Source organism: Fukomys damarensis, unplaced genomic scaffold, assembly GCF_012274545.1.
Source record: "Fukomys damarensis isolate Sample0158 unplaced genomic scaffold, DMR_v1.0_HiC HiC_scaffold_19, whole genome shotgun sequence".
NCBI classification, from domain to species: domain Eukaryota; kingdom Metazoa; phylum Chordata; class Mammalia; order Rodentia; family Bathyergidae; genus Fukomys; species Fukomys damarensis.
The window spans coordinates 21,378,035-21,395,990 of record NW_022900931.1 but is presented as its reverse complement, the minus strand read 5'-3'; the positions used below and the strand labels follow the sequence as shown (position 1 = coordinate 21,395,990).

The 17,956-nt window shown below is 35.2% G+C and overlaps 1 protein-coding gene across 4 annotated transcripts in view; it reads right to left on the bottom strand.

The window, feature by feature from the left end:
• Rassf8 (Ras association domain family member 8) overlaps positions 1-17,563 on the bottom strand; it is a 62,130-nt gene extending 44,567 nt beyond the window's left edge. For 2 of the 4 annotated variants that reach the window (XM_010615054.3, XM_010615084.3), the window contains exons 1-2: positions 17,463-17,563; positions 881-1,025 (exon numbers count right to left, since the gene is read on the bottom strand). The gene's annotated coding sequence lies outside the window, so the exon portion shown is untranslated. The remainder of the gene's footprint in view (positions 1-880; positions 1,026-17,462) is intronic. The other 2 variants (XM_010615077.3, XM_010615061.3) reach the window with 1 other exon arrangement.
• Between the last annotated feature and the right edge of the window lie 393 nt (positions 17,564-17,956).

Here is a 17,956-nt window from a genome sequence, read left to right as displayed (position 1 = left end):
AAAAATAAATTTAAAGAATGCAAAAATAGCAAAGCAAAGTACTGCTTAGACTATAAAACCAAGGAGATAGTTAGATAATCTAAAACAAATAAAAGAAAAGGCAACCAAACACAAACAAACAAACAAAAAATAACTTAATACCTTCCAGGTTTTTAAAAGTTTAAAAGATGAATGAATTTTCCATGTACTTCAAGGGAAAATAGGTTCTTCCTGACTAATTACGGAAAGTCTTTAGCTGAAAGTTCTGACTCTAATTCTGGAGAACAGAACTACTTGACAGGCAAAGTACAGGATGAAAAGGAAGATTAATAAGTGACTCAGTAACAAACGAGACTCCCACTGGCTGTGGAGCCAAACGTGAGTGACCAACAATCTGAATTAGTGGAGTCTGAGGTCACGGAGTTACAGAGAAGTATTGTCTTGTTTTTTGCTAGGACCTTATCAATAAAGAAAAACAGAAATGATTATTACTGAGAACAGACTAATACTACCAGTGAATTATTTCCCTTCATTTCATTTATGTTTACAAAGCACATTAAAATCAGCATTTCTTACAATAGTTAGACTATGTACAGTCTAACTTTAGCTAAAATTTATTTTTTTATCCTAACATAAAAATAAGTAGGAAAAACTACTTCTTTGCAAATTGAGATAAATAAAAGTACAATCTTAACTTTAAATATAAAGTTACCTATGTCTTCACACATTAATTTGAATTAAATCTCACCTCAAACTCTTTGCTGGCCAGGTAGTCTACCGAAATATACTTTGATATAAATTATTCTCTATTTCTCAATTTTGTGTTTCAGACTTCAGAGGAGAAAACTGAGGACAACATTTTCTAGAAACAGACTAAGCAGCAGATAGGAGTAATTATTACCGTAGGCATGATCTTTGTAGGAGCTCTTAAATCCTGAACCCTGTTCCATGACGCTCTTCAATAATCCTTTGGGGAATTAGGCCCTTACATCAAGGCATGGGGGGGGAGCGCGAGCACGGGACATTTATTTGACTTACTTAGAATCCTAAAAAAGAAAAAAAAATTCTGTCTCCACAGTATACAATTTCATAGGGAAAAGAACAAAAACGTTTTAATACTAAATTATCATGTCTTTATTTCTACAGTTACAGCCATAACAGTTTTTATTTCATTCTTAAAAGACTGTTATTTTCCTGTAAGGATTTAATGAAGACTTCATGGCCAGTTTCTACTGACTATATAAAAAAGATCTAATTCCATTATTATTAAAAATTCTATAGGCACTGCCAACATTTATTTCTTATTTAAAATACCCATTTGAGGAATAATTTTCAAGTAAATACATATTATGAATCAATAACTTTCCTTGAAAAACTCTTTTTACATGGAGATAAAATGGAAATGACCTGTCTTAAATTCAATTGTCCACACTAATCAAGACCTACAGAGAAAAAAGGCTGTACATTTGTTCTCTCTATAAAAGAAAGCAATAATTTATCTTATTTATTATTTGTCCAAAACATACTGGCACAATTTCAACACACCAATGGAATTTAGGAAAAATTTAAATATAGACAATTAGAACAATCTTATATTGCCTAGTAAGTGAGACTGTTTTATGGCAAAAATGGGATGTGAAAAGGGTTATCAGGCTCTGCCTGAACATGTGCCATCATCAAATATTTCAGCTCTGGGCAGAGGTAGCAAGCATATGCAGGACATATTTTACCATCTCTAGTTATAGAAGTGTTTGGTCAACACATTGTAGTCATCAGACAGCCCTGGGTTAGCATGTCTTAGCCATATGACTTTAGACGAATTACCGCACTAGTGTCTGTAGCTCTAAAATGGGACAGTGATCTTCACATTTGCCAAGGATAAATAACAATGAACATAAGCAGGGTCTGATGTGTCACAATTACTTAATAATTAATAACTCTCATTAGTATTAAAGTTTGAATTTTTCAGAGCTTATTACTGAAAAATCACCGACTCTACCTCGACACGGTCAGGTCCCCACCAAGGCTGGCTGCTGTGGAGAGTGAGCCCTTGCTGGACACCGGCACCAGCCAGCTGCAGTTGTGCATGTGCTGAGCAGAGGCACCGGCAACTGAGGCCGGGCACAAGAATGTCACTTTATGAAACCACAAAAGCTCACACTCCCACATTCTCTAAACCAGTGCTACACATCCTAGTATTGCTCATGCAATGCAGAAATATGCCATTCACGCTGACGGTTTAGAAAATAGTAGTTACTAAAACAGAACCATTTTCTTCTTCCTGGGACTATTACCTTCCTATCAAGTGTAGGATAAAAACTGGTGATTACACCCTTGTAAGAATTTCAGAAAGTCTTAATGTGGGCCTATTCAACACTAGCCACATTGTAAGAAAAGAGACTTCCACCATATGAAACTCACTTTAATGTTCAAGTATACAGACACAGGAAAAATGCCATTAAAAACAAAAATAGTTAGAAAATGTTTCTTATACATACATATACAATATACGTACATTACATTGGTTATAACCAGTAAGAAAAAAACAGTATAAATAGTGAAAAGGAAAACAGGTCTTTCTTATTATAAAAAAGAACGTTTCAACAGCTAATAACTATCAAATTTTATGATTGATCCTCTTTGAAATTCTTAACTTCATGTTTATGATTCCTAATTAATAGGCCTGACTATTACTCCAGATCCTAATATGATTTTTGTGAGCTGATGGAAAAGCAGTAAAATCAGAAGGACATAAGAAGTCAGTAGATCTGTGTTCACAGATTATTTTAACTGTAATCTTGAGCAGCTCTAAACACAAAGATCCATTTCTTCTTCTCAGGAATATAAGGAGAATATTTTTCTTGTTAGCCTACTGGAGCATCAGACTAGACTTGCCTATTGAAAAGTGTCTGCTGGGCATGGTAGCACTGCCCTATAATTCCAGCACTCTGGGAGGCTGAGGCAGGAGGATCTCAAGTTCTGAGCCCAGCTTGGACAACTTAGCAAGACTCTGTATCAAAATAAAAAATAAAAAAAGAGCTGGGGATGTAGCTGAGGGTGAAAAGCACTGGTTTCAACCCCGAGTACTGACAAAATAAAAATAAAAGTGTCTTACAAACTGTAAAGTCCTATCCCACTGAGCAGTTATCAAAAGAGAAATCACAGTTCTCAAGAAGTTTATAAAACAGAGTTCACTTACTAGAAAAGACGATGGCAGGGAGCCCATGGGCAGCCACACTGAGAATTTTGCCCTTTACAGAGACGTTGAGCTGCCCTGAGAAATGAGCCTATGACAAAGGGCCCTGTGGAAATCATGATGCTGACCACATAAAACCTGGCCAGCTTTTTATTCTGGAAGATACATTCCCCTTTATTTTGATTCTTTAAATCTTGCTCTATGAACAAAACAAGGTGGAACAAACTACATAGCTCTTAAAACTCAAGGAAGCATCATGGATCCATGATGCCCAAGAAAAAAACACATCTGAATGCTAATCATAGACCCCCAAATTCAACTCACTTACATTTATCAATAATATAAAATGTTATATTATTTATATAATGTAAATTAGTATGGAAAAGAGTAAAGTTCCATTCTAATCATCTCCTAAAGGCCATACTTCCTGATACCATCACTTTGGTGGTTAAACTTCAACACATGAATTTGAAACATTCAAACCACAGCAGTCAGTTTCAGTTAATGAACAGTATCAGGTTATCACATTTATTTGACTTAAGTGTTTGTAAAATTGAGGCCGAGAATGGTTTAGATGTCCAGACTGATACACTGCTCTAGCTGGATAGGAGGATGATTACTATTCCTCCATCTCCAGAAACACAGGAAGCCATTTATAGTTATTGCAAAAAGGCTAAATATATTTCCAACAACTAGCAAATATTCTTTGCCAGTTATAGTGCTATTTGTGGAATAAGTGGAAATTTGTTTTTCTCACTTTTTAAACATTAAATGCCTGACAGCTTTTGTCATAGTCATTTGTTACGTGCTTACCATATGCCAGGCAGTGTTCTATTTTCTCTAACTGTATTCATTTATTTAACTGTCTTAATCTTATGAGAAATGTATTACTATTATTGTCACTCTTTGGAAGAGACCATATCACATAGCAGTTACCTATGACCATATACCTCATTAGAGGAAAAGCCAACTGCAAGTCAGGCATTCTGGAATCAGAGCTTTAATAATATACTTTACTATCTAAGAAAATAAACCATTAAGCAGACTGCACAGGATACCTAATTGTTTGAAAAAGCATCTACTAACAAGCGAGTATGTGCTATGCTTTAAAGATATCTGATTTAAACTGAAATTCATGGGTCAGTGTATTAAGTCCATTAGGGATACTATAACAAAATGTCATGAAATGAGAGCTTTTAAACAACAAAAATTTATTTTATATGGTTTTGGAGGCCAAGAAGTCCAAGATCAAGACAGCACTGGACTTCAGTTCTGATAAAGGCCTGCCTTCTTGTTCACAGACAGTACCTTCTCACTGTGTTCTCACTCACATGGTGGAAGGGCCAGGCAGCTCTCTGGCACCTCTTTGATAAGGGTACCATTCTCACGACTCCCCCATGACCTAACCATCTACCAAGGTCCCTACTTCCTGATACAGTCAACTTGGTGACTGGTTTTCAACATATAAATTAGGGTAGGAGATGAACATTCAATCTCAATTAGTAGTTATCACACTTACTTGACACAAGTGTCTGTGGAGTTACAGGCAGAGAGGAAATAAGAGCAATCTACTACTACTGAAAGCAATATTGCTCATAAGGAAAAGGAGAGCTCTTCTGGGAAACATCTGACTAATCATTTTGGAAAATGAGTCCCAAGAAAATTCTCAAAGACTGTGCAACACACACTTAGAGTAAGTACTTACTATTTTGAGTGGGGATTTCTTTCCATGGACACATGACAGATGCAGTTTAGACATAACTGGTTTAACACTAACACAGCATCAGGACTTACCTCAAAGAAATCACAATAAAAATTTCTGCCTTAATAATTGTTTTTCTAGGTTCTACAGATGCTACTGTAAGGTTTCCCTTGATTTCTAGGGTATAAAGATGGGCAATTTTGCTCAAGTGGCTGCAAGAGATTGTTTTTAGAATACCAGCATTAACAAGCAAGTAAAACCTATCACCTCTGGATTCTAAGGAAGGAAAGACAAAATGATACTAGGGTCCTTACAACACTTACAAATGATAGATGTACTGAGTGAGGAGCTACTTCTATTCTAGTCTTCACGGCTAAGTCTGAGCCTAACCAGTCTCCTTTTTATTCCCCAGCACCCCCAACACATCGTGGTATTTAGAAGTCCCTTATGCTGCTTCCTGGTTCTGCAAAGGGCCCCAACCAATCATTCTGTGCTCTCCAATCACTGGCAATGGAACTTTTTATCCCAGAAGCATTCCTTCTCTTCCTCCTGTTCCTCAGATCAGTCTAAGTCACCTGGATATTAAAGGGAAAGGGTGATAATAGATTAAACTAAAGCATATTATATTAATCTCCAACTGGTAATATGAGAAATAGTTAGAAAAAGTTTTCCTATTATCTCCAAAAAGAGGAGAATAGGAATGATGTCTCCTTACACTTTGTGGGTGCAACAGGTGCCTTACTGTTCCTGTCCCTGTGGACAAGAAGGACAGCCACTGCCTATCGAGAAGATATAATTAGTTTTATCTTCCTTTCCAATTCCTCCCTAATTTCTAATTTAATTTCTGACTAAAGCCCAAACCTTTGGTTGGTGCCTTCTACATGCAAGCCTGGGGAGGAAGAAAGCCTTTTGGCACCAGAGCTTCAGAGTCCAGTTGGCCTGCATGGAGACCTGGAAATCTGGCACTGGAGCCCCATGGGTAACAAGAAAGTGAGCTCCATGCTTACTCCAAAGCCACCACTCTTCCCACCATCATTTCTGATGCGTCAAAGGGTAGATAAGAGGCTATTTTACTCATCTTAAAACAAAACAAAAAACAAGACAGCTTTCTTTTGATCTCATTTCCCACAAGGGCTACCCTCTTTTTCCTCTTTGCAGAAAAACTCCTTCAGGCTGGGGATTTAGCTCAGTGGTTCTGCTGCCTGCCTTAAAAGCACAAAGTCCCGAGTTCGATCCCCAGTACCAAATAAAGAGGAAAAACTCCTTTAAAGTATTGTTTTACTGGCTGTCTTTATTTTCTTACCTTCCATTTTCTATCAAGCTCATTCCTGCTAGGCTTTTGCCCCCACCACTTAATCAAAACTCTTTTATCAAGGTCACCAATCACATTCACATTGCTAGATACGAGACCATTTATGCCTCCTTCCTCCCCACACCTTTTATCTCCTGACTTCTAGGATACTGAATTTTTTTGTTTCTTTTTTGTTTGTTTGTTTGGTTTCTTCCTATGTACTTCACTGGATCCTTTTCAGTCTCCTCTGCTCTGTGCCTTTTTGGTACTACTGGGTCCCTATGATTTGTTCTGTCCTCTATAATAAGTCCTTAACATTTATAATTGTCCTAACGTGTTAGTGAGCTTGGATTTCTTGGGAGTAAATGGTGGAGTTATGAAAGCTGGCAGACACTTTACATAATTTGAAGCCCTAGAACTGCTGCTATATAAATCCATTTTGCAGCTAAAAAAAAAGAAAAGAAAAGAAAACTACCAGTGTATAGGAAAGAACACTGGACTGATTAAAGAAAGCACAAGATCTGGGTTGTTATTTAGGCTCTGTGAATAAAAAGATATTCACCCATTCAAGACTTTTATGTACTAGGTACACACTAGCACCACCAGGAGGCAGGCCTACATTTTTTGATTCAGAAAAGAAGACCAGAAAGAGTGTAATTTTCCTTCAACTACGTCTGCGTTTTTTCAGCCTCAGATCTGAATCTCCAAAATACCTTCCAAGAAAAAAAGAAGTAGAATTCCATGTATGTGCTTGCAGGATGCTTTGGTACCAAACTACAAATAGAAGCAGGCTCTAATGGTACTAGAGAGCTCAGGTGAAGTTACCTGTGACCTTATTTTATTTTTCAAATACAAATATAAATATTATATGAAATTATTGTTTTATTAACAGTAAAAATCACTGCATTTCTACTTGATATAATAAAGATTAAGGGTACACATTCAAATGGTTCTTTGGAGAAAAATGGAATAGAAATGGCAATAAGTATTATCCTGTTCTTCCTGAAAGCACCATTTGTTATACCAAAAAAGATGACCTTTAGTAATTTTATCTTGCACAGAGTTCCCTTTCTGACAGGCAAAATTTGCAAAGAGCTTGCATACTAAACTGCCTATCAGCTGGAGCAGCTCACAGAATATGGTGAAACGAAAGGAGCAGCATCCAGTCAACTGGCTGAACAGCATAGCCTTTGTTATCTATTTACATCTACTGTTTTAAATAAGAACATTTTAATATAGCAGCAGCCTTTTAAAGAGTGAGGCTATGTTAAATATTGAATTTCCTGAGATTATAATGAAATAATAAAGGCATGAGTGATTTTTGTACTTACAGAGATAAGGTATTCTTTACATAGAACCTTGTTTCTCTTTATCCTTCAATTAGAGCTTTACTTGTAAATAATTTTGATTCCTTTCATTAACCTTAGGCACACCCAATAAACCCAAGAGAAATGGGTATTTCTCTCAAAACAGAAGAATGCTGCTTTCACATGAGATGTCTCAGGCCAATCCACACTAATATCCACATCCTGTGGCACTTGTTTTCCCCCAAACACATTACCTTCCTTCTCTTCCTAGGCTTTAAATATGCCACGTCCTTCAGAAGAAGGCCTTATGACCACGTAAGAACCCCTCACCTCCGAATACTTGGCTTGTACATGAAGCCTTCCTCACCTCTGCAGTTAAAGTATCTTCCCAAAGGGCCCTTTTCATTTCACAACTACAGAATTTGACATGACATTGATCATACTGTACCTGTCTGTCCTCCACTTTCTATCCAGTAGACTTGTCTTTGTTTTTAAATTAATTTTACTGGTACATTTAATGTATGCAATATAATGACATTCACTATTGGAAATTTATATCTTTATATAATCAATCTTGGTTCTTATTTTTTCCCCATTCCTCTGCTCTCCCTCCCTGCCAGATTACAAAGATTTTCTTTCCATTATTTTCATTTTCTCATATTAATTCCATTCCCTTCTTTCCTTTCCCCTACCCCTCTGTTCCTTTTCTTGTCTTTTAAGCCTAAACACTGGGAAATATCAGATCTGAATGCAGGCTTGCTAAGGAAGAGAACTATGGAAAAAATGGTACAAAGACTTAGCTCCTTTTACAAAAAGATACAAACCTTGAGATATGTTACATTCTCCTTTTTAGTACTGTTAGTAGAAGTTATTTATATATTACAAGAAAACCTACCTGGTATGTAGGTTACCAAGTAATTAATCACTTTTCAAATCATTTTTCAAAGTCCAGGCAGAAGAAAACCAGTTAATGGGCAGTTAATGTATAAAGAAAGTGCCTTTGATTAACACAAAATTTCCTTATAAAATGCATATACAAATCTATACTTTAAACATTTACAAAACAGTTTTTCATCAATTTATACAACAACTTATTGGCTGGGTGTGGTGGCGCACACCTGTAATCCCAGCACCCGGGAAGCTGAGGCAGAAGGATCCCTGTGAGTTCGAGACCAGCCTGGGCTACATAGTGAGTTCCAGGTCAGTCTCAACTACCTAGTGAGACCCTGTCTCAAAAAACAAAACAAAAACAAACATACAACAACTTATCCAAAGAATAGGAAAGTACAAATAAAGCATATCACAAAGGGTGTTTATAAGGAAACTGGGTGTATTATTGAACATAGTGCTGTAGGGTGTGTTGTTTCATATGCAGATGGAATTATAATGAAGGTAGATTGTCTGGTGGCCACTGTGGCAGCCATCTTAGATCCAACCAGTTTCATTTGGGTCACCTGAAGAGAGAGACTTCTGGCTTACAAACAAAACTAAACTTGAAAACTGTTTCAAGACATATGAAATCAAATTTTATTTAAGATTAAAAGTGGTTCATTTGCAATGAACTGTAACTTTTTAAAGAGTTGCTCCTTGTTGCTGGGAGTCATCTGACCATGCTCATCACACTGGTTGGTTTATGTCCTGTGAGAGGTCCAACACTGCGCTAGGGCAGCAGTCTGACTATTCCAGTCTTACGCACCATGAGGTCCAAAGTCAATCACCAAGGGGATGGAAATCTCTAAAAACCCATAAGCACTGCTAGGAAAAAGCCAAAAACCATTGTAACAGCCATGTTCAGGAAGCATACCATAAATATATTAAAGTAACACACTTCAAAGGCGTAGTAGTATCTCAATCTGGATATATTTCCCGAAAATTTCTTATGTCTTGTCCACATAGAATTGCTAATCAAAATTTGGGAATCAAAGGAGAAGAGTAAATAATAAATAATACATACTGTTTATTGGCTATGAAACTAACAACTATCTTAATTACCTCATTTAATCCATGAAGACTTTTGTAAGTTTGATTTAATGTCACTGACAATCAGTATTTGATCATTTTGATCTAGAGTGTTTGCCTCTGGGATTGACTCATGGTGCAATGGTAAACTCAAAGGAACTAGGATTAAGGGTGCTTATCAGCCCTAACTAGTCTGGATAGGATAAAAGGGGCAGAAAGATGCTGTTAAGGTCACTTGTTAATTCTCTTCTTGCTCTGCTGCTGTTTGTCCACCAGGAACTGTTGCCCCTCTGCCACCCTGCCTTCAAGCCAGCCAACTATGGACTGAAACCTCTAGGAACTATAAGCCACATAAATCCTTGAACTCTAGTTGTTGGATATTTTGTCTAAGCAACAAAAGAAAAGTAACTAAGACAGTACATAATCTTTTTTGTTGTTACTGGATTAAATTTGCTATTTTTTTGCTGAGAATATTTGCATCTGTATTAGTGTTGGTAGTTTGTTGTTATATCTTTGGTTTTATTTACAGGACGAAGCTGACCTCACAGAATGACCTCTTTTAATACCACAGAATAGTCTGGGAAGAAGTGGTGCTAGTTTTTTAAAGGCCTGGTCAAATTCAGCAGTGAACCTGTTTGGTCCTGAGCTCTTCTTTGTTGGGAGGTTTGTTATTATTTAATCTTGTTAGTTGTGTTTGGTCTGTTGAGATTTTCTGACTTTCCTCACTGTTCAATTTTGGTTTTTAAGTAATATGCCCAGAAATTTATCTATTTCTTCTAAGTTTTCTAAATTTTTAGAATATAAACTATTCTGAATAGTCTCTAATAATCTTTTGTATTTTTACAGTAATCGGTGTAATGTCTCCTTTTAATCTATGATTTTAATTTTTGGGTCTTCCCTTTTTTCTTGAGTACTCTCGCTAAAGGTTTATCAATTTTATCTTTTCAAAAAATCATTTTTCTGGGCCAGGGATTTAGCTCAGTGGTTCCGCCACCTGCCTTGCAAGCACAAAGGCCTGGGTTTGATCCCCAATACCACAAACAAAAACAAAAATAACAAAAAAAAAAACCTTTTCCTTACTCACTGATCTTTTGTACTATTTCTTTGGCCTCTATTTTATTCATCTCTGCTTTGATCTCTGTTATTTTTCCAACTAATTTTTCATTTGTCTTGTCCTTACTATTCCTGTCCTTTGAGCTGCACCGAATTCCTCTTTCTATTTGCTTTGGTTACATGTAGGTACACATATAGCATGCACACTATAAACATTCCTCTTAGCATTGCTTTTACTGTATCCCATTGATTTTGATATGTTACATTTTTGTTTTCCTTTGTTTCAAAAAATTTTTAAATTTCTTTTGATTTTTCTTTATTGACCCACTGGTTGCTCCATAGAATGATTAATATTATTATCGTGCAACGTCTAAAGTGCTTCGTGTTGGCTTATAGTTTTACTCCATGGTGATCAGAGAAGATACATGCCATGATTTCAATTTTTTTTTTTTTTTTAATCTGTTGGAGTCTGCCTTAGTGGCCCAATACATATGGCCTATCCTATGGAATATTGCATGTGCTGTTGAGAAGAATGTGTATTTTGCAAGTGTTGGATAAAATGTTCTGTATGTGTCTGTTAGGTCCATTTAGTCTACAAAATGGTTTAACTCAGATGTTTATTTATTTATTTATTTGTCTGGATGGGTTCAATGATGAAAGTGGGATGCTCAGGTTCCAAACCATTACTATATTAAGTCCTTCTCACCTTTAGATGCAATTATGTTACTTTATATAAATGGGTGGCTATACTGTTATGTGCATATTTTCTTTAATATAATTGACCACTTCATCATTACTTCTTTTACAGGTATTGACTTACGTTCTTTTTATCCTATACAAATATAGCTACTAGATTTGATTGCCTTTGCTTCTTGCTTTACATGATCTTTGCCGTCCATTCACTTCCAGATTGTTTGTCTTTACTGGTTAAAGAAGTTTCCTTAGGCAGCATATTGATGGGTCTTACTTTTTTTTTTTTCTTTCATCTCATTCAGTTTGTATCTTCTGTGAAAAACTTAGTATCTGTTTACATTCAAGTCAACCTTAGATTTGTTTTTGAAACAATCTATTTCCAAATTTATGGTCACAAATGTAATACATATTTGTTTTAAAGACTCGATATTTTAAATGAAAATTGAAATTATTTTCCTGTGGTTCTACCATTTGGGGATAATCATCATCCATGCTTTGCTGTATTTTCTTCTACAGTTTTATAATATAAATAGTTTAAATAATAAGGTTAGGTCAGGCATGGCAGCACACATCTGTAATGCCTATTTCCTGGAAGCTGATAGAGGAAGACTACAAGTTTGAGCCCAGCCTAGACGACTTAGCAACTTAGTGAGACCTTGTCTCAAAATAAAAAGAGATGTATTTCAGGGCAAAAGCCCAGTGTTTTTTCATGGGGAAAAAACAAAACAAAACAAAACAGAATAAGGTAACAGTTTATATTATGTCCTGGTGTTCTTTTTAAGCTACTATTATTTTTCCATTTAATAAATAGTTAAAAAAAATCCTTGGGTAGATAGAAAATTATTTTATTGGCTGTACAATTTTCTAGCTGCAAAATATAAGCATTGCCAGCATCAAGAATAGCCCTGTGAATATACTATATTTTATGTATAGGTTTTTAATATGTGTATTCCATACTATTTTTTTTGTACAAGGGATTGAACTTAGGTCCTTGCACGAGGCAGGTGGTGGAACCACTGAGCTAAATCCCCGTCGATACATGTTTTTGATGATATATGTCATATATATTTCTTTTTATTTGGATTGAACAAATCCTGAAGTCTACATTAGTTTGTATATTTTTAAACTGTCTGCTAAGAGTACAAATGATTTAATTGGAAATTATTTTCTTATTGACCTGAAATAATTTTTTTGACTTGAAATAATTACTTTTTAAGTTTTATTTTTAAATGAAACATAAGTTGTACATATTTATGGGATATCATGTGATGTGAAGTAATTCTTTATATAATAAAGGTATTAATTCTACTTGTTATATAGTTATACCATATATTTTATAATAAAGTTATATATTTTATCTACCTATCACCCTGTGAATATGATATATAAACTGAATACTTTCCCCATGTGACTGTTTTCCTGTCATTTGATATATGCAAAATTTATTTTTAATTATAATTACATAGTTGAATCATGTCCTTGTTTTAACTTTTGCTTCTGTACTTTATTATGTACATTGTCTCCTATATTACTGCATTTTTATATTCATTATTTGCAAAGGTATTTTTAGAAATTCATCATTCTTTTGAGTTTTTATGCAGTTGCAAATATTTATCAGCATTATATTTTTTTAATTATTTATTTTTGGGGGTACTGGGGATTAAATCTAGGGCTTTACACATGCTAAGCATGAACTCTATCAGTGAAATATACCCTTTTTGTCATCCTGTAAACCAAACCCAGGGCTTTGCATATCCCCTATTGAAAAATTAATATTTAGCATTACAACTTTCCTTTTCTTCTTTTTGTTTTTTTGTTTTGTTACTGGGATCAAACTGAGGACCTTGCGCTTGATAGGCAGGCACAGTGCCATTGAACTAAATTCATGGCACACTTTATTATTTTTCTTAAACACTTTTAGGTCTTATAAAAATGAAATTCAGAATCACTTATGAAAAATTTGAGATTTTAAAATTTACATTATGTAAATATAAACAGATTAAGATTGTTTTTCTAACCAGAAAAGCTGAGTCTCTTCATCTTCAGAGTAGTGTTTCCTTCCTACAGGTCATTTGCATTTCTTGGGCATGCAAAGTTTAATGGTTAGCATATTTTCTTTTGCAATATGAAGGGATTTTTTTCTCATATTTTCAAATTGATTATTACTATATCAAAAATTATATTTACATTATTTATAATAAAACTTACTATAGTTTTAGTTTTAGTTGACTGTCATAGACATCCTTTATCTGGAAATAATTTTATCTTCCTTTCCAATTGCTCGCTCATCCCTGTTTGTTCTCTGAATATGCTGGCTAGGCATTTTTAATTTTTAGATAGAAGTAATGACAGCAAGGATGGCACTAATGTTAATGGTATACAATTCTAGCATTTCACCACTGTTAGTATTTCAGCTCTTGACAGCTTAGTCCCAATTTTGTTTATAAAACTATAGATACTTCTCATAAAATACTAACAGGGAAATATTTCTAAACAGTAAAGTAATACGTGATTTTATTTTCCTACACATTTTCCCAGTAAACAGACTTTTGTGTATTTTTTATTAATTATCCTGGCCATGAACTTTTGCAATTTATTTTCCAAACTTCCTGAAATGGACACATGAATGCATGCATATTTCCCCCCCACCCCAGCTCCTCTTCATTTCTTCTAAGGTTCCTTGCTTAATGAGAATGTTTTAAAATCCAAACAACCTTCGTTAGCAATTAATACCTTACAGAAGGTAAGAGAGAAGAAAATCATAAAAGCTTTTTCTGTAGAAACAACAGCCTACTTTGTAAGAATTCCTAAATACCTTGATACAGTTTCTTAAATTATACTTTATAGTATGACTCATCCTTTAATAAAACACATTTGTTCTTAAGACTATACTATATGACATTAAAATATTAGCACGTTGACATTAAGTAATAATATTCCTAAATCAGTGGTCAAGAAAATCACATTCTAGTACTCTCGATAAGAGTATTGCATGGCAACTAGTAGCAACTCTGTCAATTCTTATCAAATTCTGTTTCTTTCATATTTCATAACCATGATACTGAACCTATATCAAAATCTGAAATACTATGTGACACATTATGAGAAAATGTCCATCTCGGACATAAACAACTAATCTTTGCAGTTTTAGTCTACCACTAAGTTTCAAACTGCTAAAACAGGCAAACTGCTCCCCATGTTCTAAAAACAGAAATACAATAATTAGGTCACAATGGATAGCTCCTTTCTTGGCCAGAAAAGAAAAAAAGAGAGAAAGAATGATGAATGGAATTGGAATGTTTATTGTTGGTGAATTCTTTAGGCCTGGATTCCAATTAAGAGTCTTGATGCAAGTTACTATGACAACTTAAATAACAGAAAATGCCCCCTACTCTTCTACCAAGTTGATTTCTCCGGCAGACTATTTCAAGCCTTCTAAAATCTGTGTGCACAAATTATCTGTAACAATAAACATCTCCTTACAAGTTTTATTCAGAAATATTCTCATCTAAACCCTTAAAACCAAGTATAAGCACAGCATAAAAAAGTATTTTCCATTAAATCAACAGGAGACTGAAAATACACACACACACACACACACACACACACACACACACACACTTTAAATATAAAATACTTAAGTGTATTCCAAAACTACTTTTCATTACCAGAGGTACAGTATATTGCCACCATATGCCTCATTCCAGAAACTACATGAAATTACTTGCAGGGTAGTTTTGAAAGATTATGGAGCTAAATCCTGTTTATCATTATTTTTTCTCTCAGTAATGCTTTTTACAGGAAAGTACCAGAAAAGGGGCTGGGAAGATTGTGGTCTTATTTTGAACAAAAGAAAAACAAATAAATAATCCATAAAATGTATTCTGTTGCACCAAATGTCTTTCCACATAAAATGTAGGCTTTAAAATTTGTTTTCACAGCTTCACATTTATAAACCTAACAAAGGTGCCTTGTGATAGAGTGTGAATTATTCTCTATCATTCTCTAAAAGAAAAATGGACTCAAGAAAAACTGCATCTTCATGGGGAAAATACTAAGTTGAGATCTTTTGATTATTGAACATTAAAAATTTAAAGTAACCCATGAGGGGAAAAAAAGACAGACAATTTTACAGTGTAGCAATAATGAGACTTCAAAGCTGGTTTTGTTACCCAACAAAGTTAACGTTACAGTATTGAAATTAGATGTTTCATAGGGTCAGGGATTTAGCTCAGTGATTCCAGTGCCTGCCTCACAAATGCAAGGACCCAAGTTCAATTCCTGGTACCAATACAAAAAACAACCCCCGCCCCGAAATTAGATGTTTTATGAGAAAGGCTTAGGGCAGTCACCTTCTCTTGTGGGTTATTATTGTTGCTTCAGTATCCAACAGAAGCCAGAAAGTTTTTATGTATATCTACACCTTAGCCCTGGCCAGATCCTTCATTTATTGAAAACATGGTTTCTCTTATACAAGAAACCTCAATTGTAAGTAAACAGCAAAATAAAAGATATTAGGAAACAGGGAGATAGATCTTTCTCAAATGGGAAAGAGCAAGAGATGGAGGGGGGAAAAGGATGAAAAAAAGGAACTAAGATGTGTTATGTGTATATATCAACTCCACCCCAAAAATGTAAACATTATGGACTGCACACATGTACTAGTAAAAATAAAACATGCAAAAGTTCATTTGAAAAAGACAACTCAGCAAGCTAAAATAGTCTCTGCACTGTAAGTCAAAAGCAAAGGGTGCTAATCTCAGGCATAAAAAGCATTTGAGAAGAACAGCAAAAAATGGGAAAATGGAAACTTCATCAGCAAACTCCAATTAACTCACAGGATCCCCACCTGCATAACTCTAAGTGACCCAGGGAAATCAAATAACTGAAATGTTCAAACCCAAATCCATAGAATCCCTAAACAAGACCAAACCACAGTTCCTCTTGATATAACTCACATAAATCTTCCTAAGTAGAAAATAATTAACATATAAAAGAAAGCTTCACAGCATAGCTTCATGGTAATAGAAGCTAAAATTTAAGTGACTGCCCAGTCACAGAGAGACTGTTAATTAAACTAGTTCATTTTTGCAGGGGATTTAGCTCAATGGTTCCACTGCCTGCCCCACAAGTGCAAGGACCTGAGTTCGATCCCCGGCACCTCCCCCCCAAAAATCTAGCACATTTATGTTTTTCTTTTTCAAATCGTATTACAAATAGCAGCATATTAAGAATAGTGCTTGAATAACTTTTCAGTTCTCACACAGATGTAACAAAATTGACTCATTAGAAGCACCATCTTTCACTCTCAATGCTGAAGTCACAAAGTACAAGATCTACATAAGAATTAAACCACTGAGAATATGAATTCATGATTTTAGGAGCTCAGTCTCTCCACATAATCTAGCAATTATTAGAAGGCTTTAAGGTTATGCTTTATTATTTCAGGGGGAGATTAATTTATGTGAGACCTTTGAGAGTCATCAGTCAAAAATGCAAGCACATAACTTTTGCAAATGAGGGACTAAGGAATGTATGAGACAGCACACTGGTTTGTGCCCTTAAAGAGTTTATTCACCTGTAAAATGTGAACAGTTTATTCATAAGTATTCACTTACTACATACAAGGTCAAATTATTTTCTCTTTTGGGTCCAATAAATCACTGAAATGTTCAAGCGACAAAAAACATGCAAACAAGCATACTAAAACCAAACATACTAAAACTTGGCTGTATACACTCAGTAAGATTTTTGCCCATTTTTACTTAAGGAAATCAATTACACAGATAGAAGACAGAGATAGTAGAGATAGAACAAGAGATAGAACCTCAAACCATAAGATATTCCAGACTTACCAAAACCATCACAAAGAACTCAGAAAATTCAATTACCCATCAAGACTTGTCTGCTTTAAAAGAGATCCCTGCTTTAAAAAAGAAACCCCCATCCCAATTCAAAGCATCAGGAGAATAGTGCTCTTCCAGAAAGCCCAAGAGCAGTAATACATTACATTAAAAACATTTGCTTCAGACTCTAAATGTGAACCCTTAGCATACTTTAAGATGCTTTTAGTGTCAACACAGATTTAGATCTAGGAATTCTACTACTGGGACAAAAGATTATCACTAACATTAGTTCTCTAAATAAACATCTTAAATGATCCCTGAATCACTGTGAATATACCTATAAATGTCTTTCCAAACTCCAAAAGTTCTTTTCCATCACTGGGAGTAATGCTACACTTCCAGGATGCAGGTCGGGATTACAAGAGTTTTGACTCACCTCACCACACTGGAGTCTCGGAGCCAGGGCCAGTATGAGGTAGTCTTGGGGATCCAATCAGCGCAGCACCAGACAGGTATTCTAGAAGGATCCACGCAGGCACCTGGAAAGGCACATGGTGTTCTTATAGTCTTGGCTAATTTTTATCTTCCAAATGCTAAATCATTCAACTTAAACTTATAGTTTTCAAAGAGCAAATTCACCAGTTAGGGCAAAGAGTAATTTCTCTCTCCCTTCCCCCTCAGTTATTTCAGTTGCAACACTGATGCATGACTTTGTTTTCTGTTTGGTTTCAATTAGCATTTTTATGCCTTTGAAAAAAACACTGGAGTCGGAGCCAGGGCCAGTATGAGGTAGTCTTGGGGATCCAATCAGCGCAGCACCAGACAGGTATTCTAGAAGGATCCACGCAGGCACCTGGAAAGGCACATGGTGTTCTTATAGTCTTGGCTAATTTTTATCTTCCAAATGCTAAATCATTCAACTTAAACTTA